The 8,917-nt window shown below is 39.6% G+C and overlaps 1 protein-coding gene across 1 annotated transcript in view; it reads right to left on the bottom strand.

The window, feature by feature from the left end:
• Nucleotides 1-7,135, bottom strand: part of LOC107657268 (carbonic anhydrase-related protein 10-like) — a 70,732-nt gene extending 63,597 nt beyond the window's left edge. The window contains exon 1 of the mRNA XM_016445301.1: nucleotides 7,113-7,135. The gene's annotated coding sequence lies outside the window, so the exon portion shown is untranslated. The remainder of the gene's footprint in view (nucleotides 1-7,112) is intronic.
• Between the last annotated feature and the right edge of the window lie 1,782 nt (nucleotides 7,136-8,917).

Below are 8,917 nucleotides of genomic sequence, written 5' to 3'. Positions count from 1 at the left end.
CACACACACACACACACACACACACACGCACACACACACACACACAGAGAGAGAGAGAACGGTTGTGATGTTGTCAGCGAAAAAACTTTAATGTTACCTGCACATTTATTCAGAGTGAAGTCTTTTTTTCTTCACCTTGAATCGTTGCGTGCTTCAACATAATTCTCCTCCCATAAAATAAGGCATAACATTAGAGGCAAAAATAAGAATTTTATGAACAAAGTCTCTCTAAGGAGGACAATACTCAGCGATCAGCCATACTGTCCATAACATAACATCCATAAGATCCCTGTAATGCCGTAATGTCTGTGCATTACCTGGACTACAGTTTACGAGGGGTGTTCGACCCTCATCAGTATGCTTGGCCCCTGTGCCCTTGTGATTGATTTTCGATGAAGTAGAGATGCCACTGGGACTTTCCTTCCCAGCTGGACAGGAGGAGTGATCATCATTGTGTTGACTCCAAAAACACATTACATTACAGCACATCTTCGATTATTGTCGGGTTCAACCTGGAGTTTTACCACATGGAAGTGTGGAGGAATGAAACAGGAAATGAAAACATCATCTATAAAAAAAGCTTAATTCAGAATTGAGGCCCTCGAGGTCTATCATTTCAGCAAACAGGGTTGTCTTACCAAGCGGTCTGGTGAGAGCAGAATGAGAAAGGAAAAGACAGAGTGGAGAGGAATTGGAAGATGTTTCGGCATGAGAGTATTCTGTGTGCATCAGAAAATAAATAAATGTAAACTAATTTGACATAAAGGGATCTTATATGGCTATTTGCACTGACAAATGAAGCATAAAAATGCTAATTCTTGTCATTAAGTCGTGTTATTCAAACATTTTCAGGGGAACACAAAATAATAAATTTTGAAGAATCTTCATGCAGCTATTTATTATACTAGTTCACAATGACCATGTCAAGAGAACTTGGAGAAAAAAACAACAACAATTGAGTCGTTGAGTTGACCACGAGGTAGATTAATAATGAAAAAAAAAAATTGTAAACTGGTTGGTCCATTCCACAAATAGGAATAAACAATTAGAAGAGGAGTTCAACTCACTGACTCAAAGATCCAGTTGTAGCATTTCTTGAATGAACAGTTTATTAGTGAATAATGATTTCAATTTCAGCATTTTCTTTCAATAAAGTTATTATGTGGCTACAGAAGAATTAGAAAATAGCAAATATGTTCTTAATTGGCCATTGTCACTATGAAATGCACAGTACCGTTCAAAAGTTTTTGGTCACATTTTATTTTAAAGGGGTCCTATTATGCTTTTTCACTTTTTCAACTTTAGTTAGTCTGTAATGTTGCTATTTGAGCATAAAAAAGGAGATATTTTATTTAACAGAAATCACTTTTCAAAAACTACAACGAACGACTCGTTTGGACTACAACGCATATTTTCCGGGATTTGTGATATCACAAATATCGACGAATGGGACGAGACCTGGTTGAGCTGCACTAGAGAAGGCAACGAGTGTTATCACTATGTCGGAGACACGATAGCTTTCCCAAGGCAGACGAACTTAGAGTGATTACATCCGGGTTTAAAATCGCGCTCAAATTGATTTGATTTTGACACAATATTTACACTGAATCTCGCAGGCGGCTATGGTAAGGGGCATGACATTTCACGACCAGGCGCCGAGTGCTGCCAATCACAACACACACTGGCCCAGCTAACCAATCACAGCACATTTCGTATTTCAGAAGGCGGGGCTTCATTTGATTCCGGAACTATTAGAGCCGTTCATGCCAGACTGGGGAGAGAGGTGTTGTAATAATGTAAAATATGTGAAAAATAATGTGTTTTTCGAACAATCTAGTATGAGAGCCTGTTCTAGTACACCCCCAAAACAAAATAAAGACTTTGTAAAAGAGAATAATAGGACCCCTTTAAGGTCCAATTCTTGCTATTAACAAACCATTAACTACGACTTTTGCTTCAATAAACTCCTCCCCACCACACAAAGCTGCAACACATTTACCAAGAAAAAAAGAAAAGAAAATACAACCTGAATGCAAGGTGGCATAATCAGTAATGGAATTTGTTTCTATACAACTAAAGAGGAGATAAGCCACAATGTCATGGCATCACAAACAGGTTGCAGTGTGACACTTCCCATCACATGCACTGTAAATCTACAGAAAAGCCATATTGAATCCCTGTGCTAATAAAACACACAGAGAGATTTGCCACAGCTCTAAACTCATAGCCAGGAGATCCCACACGTTTGGGTTTTGACATTTCGTCAGCACAGGTCAAACTAGTCAGTGTGGATGACATTGACAGGCTGTGAAAGTTAAATGTAAAGTGGGGTATGGGAACTCAGAGGGGTGGCCTCCGAACGAATTAGCATATTCATGAGATGGGACTGAGCAGTCCACGATGGCACACCACAATCCTCTGCAGTCTTGTGTAGGAGACGTGTGAATTGGCATAGAGCAACCCTGCTTAAAGCCGAAGCCATCTAATTAGCTATCTGGCGATTTTAAGGCCTCTATTCCTCTACTTATCCAGACATGTTTTATTCTGTTATATTAAAAAGCCTTCAATAAACCCTGAAATATGGATATTTGAGGATATGTCATTCAGGGCCAAGCAGATTGTCAATTAATAGACAAAAATGTAATATTTAATCTGCTCTAGTTTCAGGACTGATATAATTATTATGCTCCTTTCCTCTCTTTACTATGAAATGAATGACTAGTGTTCATATCAGATAAAGACTTTTTTCTGCTGGTCTGGTCAGAATAATAGTGGCAGATTTTTACTGTCGCTGCCAACATTTGTGCTGGCTCAACAACAAAAAATGACATTTTTTGTGAAAATATATATGCTTATATTATTAATTTACTGTGAAGTCTAATGCAGTTTACAAAATAAATAACATAAATGTAAAACTATGTATTAAAAACAAATAGCAATAGTAGTTTGTACAGATATAATTCCATAAAAGCTATTAAATTATTTTCAGAATTCCAAATTTCGAAATTCTGGAGTTTGTTTCTTCATCGTCTTCAACAGATTTGGAGAAACTCAGCATTTCATCATTTGTTCACCAATGGATTCTCTGCAGTGAATGGGTGCCGTCAGAATCCAAAGAGAGTCCAAAACAGCTGATAAAAACATCAGAATGTACAAGTAATCCAGTCGAACAAATAATGTCTTCTCTAGTTAAAAGATGCTTGTTTTTAAGAAACAAATCAATCATTAACTGTCTGGCCATAATCCGAGGCTTAAAAAGTCAATCTCCTGTTGTCCTCTCACATCCAAATTGTTTTGGACTGTCTTTGCTGGCAAACTGTGTTTGATCTTTGCATATTTTGGTTTCACATTATTTTGATGGTCCCTTTAATACATTCTGTTGACTAGGAATAATGTTGCACCTACATATCTACCAACTCTCATTAGATTGTTAGTAGACTATTAGTAGTCTGGTAGGGTTAGAATAAGTTGACTTACTAGCAAAGTTACTTATAGTCAGTAGAATGTCTGTTGGGACACCATCACAATAAAGAGTTAGCCGATATTAAGCAGACAGTCTACTAATACTCTAATGAGAGTTAGCTGACATGTAGGTGCAACGTTACTTACTGTCAACAGAATGCTCAAAAGCGACCAACAAAATAAAGTGTTACCCATATTTCTCTCCTGATTCAGAAGAGACTACTTTTTTTTTTACAAGAGAAAAATATCATGGCTAGAAATTTTTTTTTTTCATTATAAACAGCTTTTTACTTCACAAGATGTTAATTGATTAACTGGAGGCTTTTGGATTACTTGTGGATTATTGTGATGTTTTTATCAGCTGTTTGGACTCTCATTCTGATGGCACCCATTCACTGCAGAGGATCCAGAGGTGAGCAAGTGATGTAATGCTAAAGTTATCCAAATCTGTTCCCATGAATAAACAAACTCATCTACATCTAGGATGTCCTGAGGGTGAGTACATTTTCAACAAATTTTCATTTTTGCGTGAACTATTCCTTTAAGGAAGAAAACATTATAAAACACTGAGCACACCGAGTTCACTTGACACTGAACTGTTGTTTGTGACATGCATTTGGCATTCGCTCAATCTTTGCAAGGTCAAAAAAAGAGCTTGTGTGATTCTGTGGAAAAATGTCAGTGACCTACTTCTCATATCGCTTTAAGTATATAACTGATGCAGTTTATGTGTTTCAAAATTTAGACAGTCAATTTTAACACTCCAAAAACTTGAGAAAGTGTTAAAAGTATTTACATATTTACTTCTCCGCCATGAAAAAAAATATAGTGCCAAACTTTCCAAAGAAAACCGCTTGTGGGAGAGGCTGCTGTGGAGGTCGAAAAAAGTTAAAATGCAATATAAACCCAAACCAATATATGCAGTACGCCGGATCCTATTCTCACACAATATCTTTTCACCCAACTTTATATTTTTCCTTTCTTTCTTCATTATGTTGCATCTATATTTAAAAGCATCCTCTCGCAACTAAGCTGTTTATGAAACATTCTGACACAGCGATTATACAGGCCTCTTTGCCTCTCCCTCCACATTAGGGTCATTCCCAAAGCACCGTAACATGAACAACAAACACAGCGACTCCTAACAACACACAAACAACTCTAAGGCGAGAAATCATGCAGGAAAAAAACAAGTAACTGTCAACTGGGAATAAAGCCACTGTTCTTCTTGATGGCTGTGAAATGAAATTCTCTCCATTTTGAAAGGGCCCACAAAGGAGGATCACTAAGTAAGCCATTGACAAAATAATTGTCTGTGAAATGTTGGGATTTCCAACACCTGTTTGGATTCATTTTACATCTTTGCTTGCCTTAAAGTTCAAGAATGGAGGAAACCGAATCAGCAGTGATCATGCCAAGCATAGACGGCTGTGAAGTAGCAGAGATGTTGGCTTTCATCACATCTTTTGCTATTTTGCTCAACTTTTGCTGACATTTGCAGGTGGATTTGACATTAATCTGTCATTCTGATGTCTATGCAAATGGTAAAGTATGCACGGTCCTTTAAATGTATTTATTATGAGCTCCATTCAGGATGTGAACAAAGATGGTAAACCCCCAGGGGGAGTGAGTTAGTATGTGGCTGCGGGCTGAATGCTTTAACAACAACATATTGGGGCAAAGGTCACCTTCTGTTCGACACATATCCTCTGGATCTTTCTAAGCTGCGACATCATTCGGAAACGAAACAAAAAGGCTGTAACATCTGAGAAACTCCTTCCTAGGATCTGATAAATGATTATGTTAAAATTATGTTTAAGTACTGAGCAGAGGAAAGGGATTGTGGGAGATTTTTACCCTCCGTCCCCCCTCCTCCTGCTTTAGATTTTAATTCTGCTTGTAATTCCCTGGTGGGATCTTCTTTTGCTGTGGTTGCACAGAGAAAAAAGGAGTTCTTACTGTCGCCTGAACAGAGAAAAGGAGAAAAATAGCCTGAAGTGGATCTTGTGAAGGTTCTCAAGGGCAGCATTTGCTGTAGTGTATGAAGACACATGATAAGGACATTGAGGGACTAATGAAGGCCCGAGTAACTTTGAAATGAGTTGTTCAGAGGAAAAAGCCGATCCATGTGTAGCAAATAAATATGGTCACATCAAAGTACGAATACATTTTTAGACCAAACGTTGTGTGAAGAATTTAGGACAAATCCCACCCAAGAGGCAAAAAATAGGACAATACTGAGAGGAATAGAGAGGGTCACAGAAAACCATCAACTTAATTAATACTTAAGGCCACTATTGAAAATAATGATCTAAAACATGGTTGTGTACCAAATGTGCACAGAAAACGGCACTCCTGATTGACCTCATGTCAAAACTTTTCAATGTTAATCTGATCTGTTCAAGGGGTTTAACATTTCACAGTCGAACATAACAGATTTCATTACACCATCACAGATGTGTCGTTTTTGTACTGACATGTCAGCCAAACAGACCCTCCCTGGATTTGCACACCGTGAAATGTGATGACACTATTTGCTGTCATCATATCTGTGAAAATGTGTAGCAGATAGGGTCTGCAGATTGATTTTGTTTGTCCATTCTTCCTCACCGTCCCCCTGAAGCTGCATATGAATAACAGATGGGATAAATTAGCCGGGAAATTGACAGCCAGTCAGATTTCCGATAACATGAACTAGCCCTGTATTACGGTGCGCTTGTCAGTTTACCTGGGGGAAAAAAAATGTATCGCTCCACAGAAAACAAATGCTGAAACATTAGCCTACTGCCAGCCAATGGCCTGCTTCATTAGCCATATTTATCTAATTAAAGTGATTACATCTGAAACGTCTATGCATATAGCCGGCAACAAATCTTTACCTGAGCAATGAGAGGAATATCCTTGAATTTGGCAAATGCTTGCTTCCGTAACTCACCTCTAACAGGAGTGTAGCATCTGCCAAGTGTCACATAATGTGTTGTACATGATGATTTTGCTCACTTGTGGATGTGTTGCCAGACAAGGGCTGTTCCATCAGACACAGAGACGTTTGAAGCTTGTAAAAGCATCACAGAGGAATTTACGGCAGCCGTCAGCAGAGGCTGGATTTAGGACCAGTACTAGGGATGTGCAAAGCTATATAGTTTTAAAATCCATTAGGCTTTAAGCCCTGTATAATTAGGTTAGGTTTTCAGACAAGTTTCTTATGGGGACTTTAAATAAGACACATTGTTGCAGCGGGAGTCGCGACACAATAGCCTAAGACATCTGTCTGCATGTTTATGGCTGTAAAAGTGATGATTATTTTTTATTATTTGGCCTCATTTTATGGATACATGAAATAGAAGGCAGGAAGTCAAGGTGAGAAAGCGAGAGCAATGGAATGGGAACAAGATCTGGGACAGACTCACACTGATGCTATAACTTCTCAGTAAGGATTTTAACAGACCGCACAGATAAACATAAATCACAGCACACATTAAATTATAAATACATGCATCCAATTCTATAAATAACTACACAAATATGTACTATTTGAGTAATATTAATTAACAACACATATAGGGTTTGGTCTCTGTATGCATAGAAAATGTTCTCATGACAACAGAATAAGAATAGCGAGGTTGGCTAGACAACGTAAAAATTTCGACCTGATGAGAGGGTGAGTGACGCTCCTAATCCAGTTTAATGTTGTTCCATGGCCTGCTGAGAAGGTTGGAAAGCTATGCACGTTTCTCCAGCGTAATCCCTAGCCATGAGCTGACCCCAGCAAGTACCGTTCCTGAATCACAACACACCTTGTGTTTAGCCTGTCCAGGGCGTCTCGTCGCCCCTAGAGGGCCAGAGGCAAAATCCAAAACAAAAGACTTGCTGCTTACTTGCTCAGTTTCCTTCAGAAGAAAGACAGTCTACAGCTTGTTCTTTCCCAAGTGGATGACAGTTACTACTGTAAAGAGACAAGGGCCCTTTGTCAAGGACAAGTTCAAGAACATTCCAGAGCATGCTGGGTGAAACTAAAAGGAAAAGTAGACTTTCTTTATTTTCTTTTTTTTGGTGATGTATCACAAAATCTAATGCTACACTGAGTCAGTGGTCAGGGTGGAGACTTATGGGGCAATTGAGCATGGTGGCCTAATAGCACTGGGAGGTTTCTTCAATCACTCTTAGCCTAGAGAGCTGAGAGGCAAAGGACTTCTGGCAAGGAACTGCGAGAGGAGCAGACAAACTACCCGAGAGGTGAGAGTCGGGTACACGGAGGAGCAGTTCGTCTGAGTGTGTCAGTTAGTACAGCACACCGACTATATTGGCTTTCCAGCAAGATCTGATGACCGCTGTCTATGGTGCTGAAACTCACTGCCCTACATTTGAGCTGAGAAGGTGGCGCTCTCCAAGGTGCTGAACTGGGCAGACGACTGCATTAGCTTGAGCATTAATCTATCTTTAATTACCTGCACCACAGAACTGCAGATTTTTTAATTAATTTAAAAGAGTTTCATTTGAATAAAATGCTACTTTGCTATTCATTGGCCCATTCTTTTTTTGCAACAGACAAAGTTTGGGGATGTTAACATCACTCAAGTGCAAAACGCTGACATATTAGCAGTTCTTAAATGCTATTAAACTGGGGCTGACTGGCAAATTACAGAGTGGAGGTGGAGGCCGCAAAAAGGATGAAACAAACCAATTCTCGCAGCCCCTAGAAAGCAGCTGCTTTGCCTCATTTAAGCGCTCTCTTTCACAAGACCCCTTGTTTTGTCTGAGGGCTCGTCAAGGTGCTATCAGCATTTATCTACCTGCTGTTTAGTCCCATCTGTCTGCTTTTTAAGGTAGCTCAGTGCGAGGGATGCCACGGTAGAGTGGGGGGAAAGAATTATAGCAAAAGTAGCGCTGTAAAAACAACTTGACGAGAGTGTGAAGGACTTTCAACTCAAAACGGAAGTGCATCTGCCTGTGAGCTCACACCTGGGAACTTCAAAAAGACACCCAGATGCTCATGTCTGCTCAGAGCAGGCCTGCGATGACAGACTATCAGAGGCAGCGAGAGACAGCCAGAGTTAAGCAGTGGATGAATTTATTGAAGAATAAACTAAGTGCTAACTTAGCCTCTCGATAAAATAAATTAGGTTTACTTCACAGCACGCAACTGGAAAGGAAAACAATGCTTAGTGGCATGCACCGTCCCCTATATAAAGTGTCTCTGAGAGTCAGTAAATCTATCTGATACTAACAGTCAGCACAGGGAGCACTTGACCCCTCATTTTAATGACTCTATTAGAGTCTGACTGAGAATCCACCATAAATCCGTTGGAAATGCTGATTCACCTATCATTAGTGCCTAATTTTCAGGTCTCTCCTTACCAGTCAGAAACAGCTTGTTTGCCCCCAGGCCCCTCACACATACATTTGCTGACTGAGCCCCCCCATCTTTCTTCCTTTATTTCCCCCTGAGCAGCCA

Source organism: Sinocyclocheilus anshuiensis, unplaced genomic scaffold, assembly GCF_001515605.1.
Source record: "Sinocyclocheilus anshuiensis isolate Anshui unplaced genomic scaffold, SAMN03320099.WGS_v1.1 scaffold159, whole genome shotgun sequence".
NCBI classification, from domain to species: Eukaryota; Metazoa; Chordata; class Actinopteri; order Cypriniformes; family Cyprinidae; genus Sinocyclocheilus; species Sinocyclocheilus anshuiensis.
Note: the sequence above shows the minus strand (reverse complement) of the source record. Positions and strands in the feature narration are given on the sequence as shown.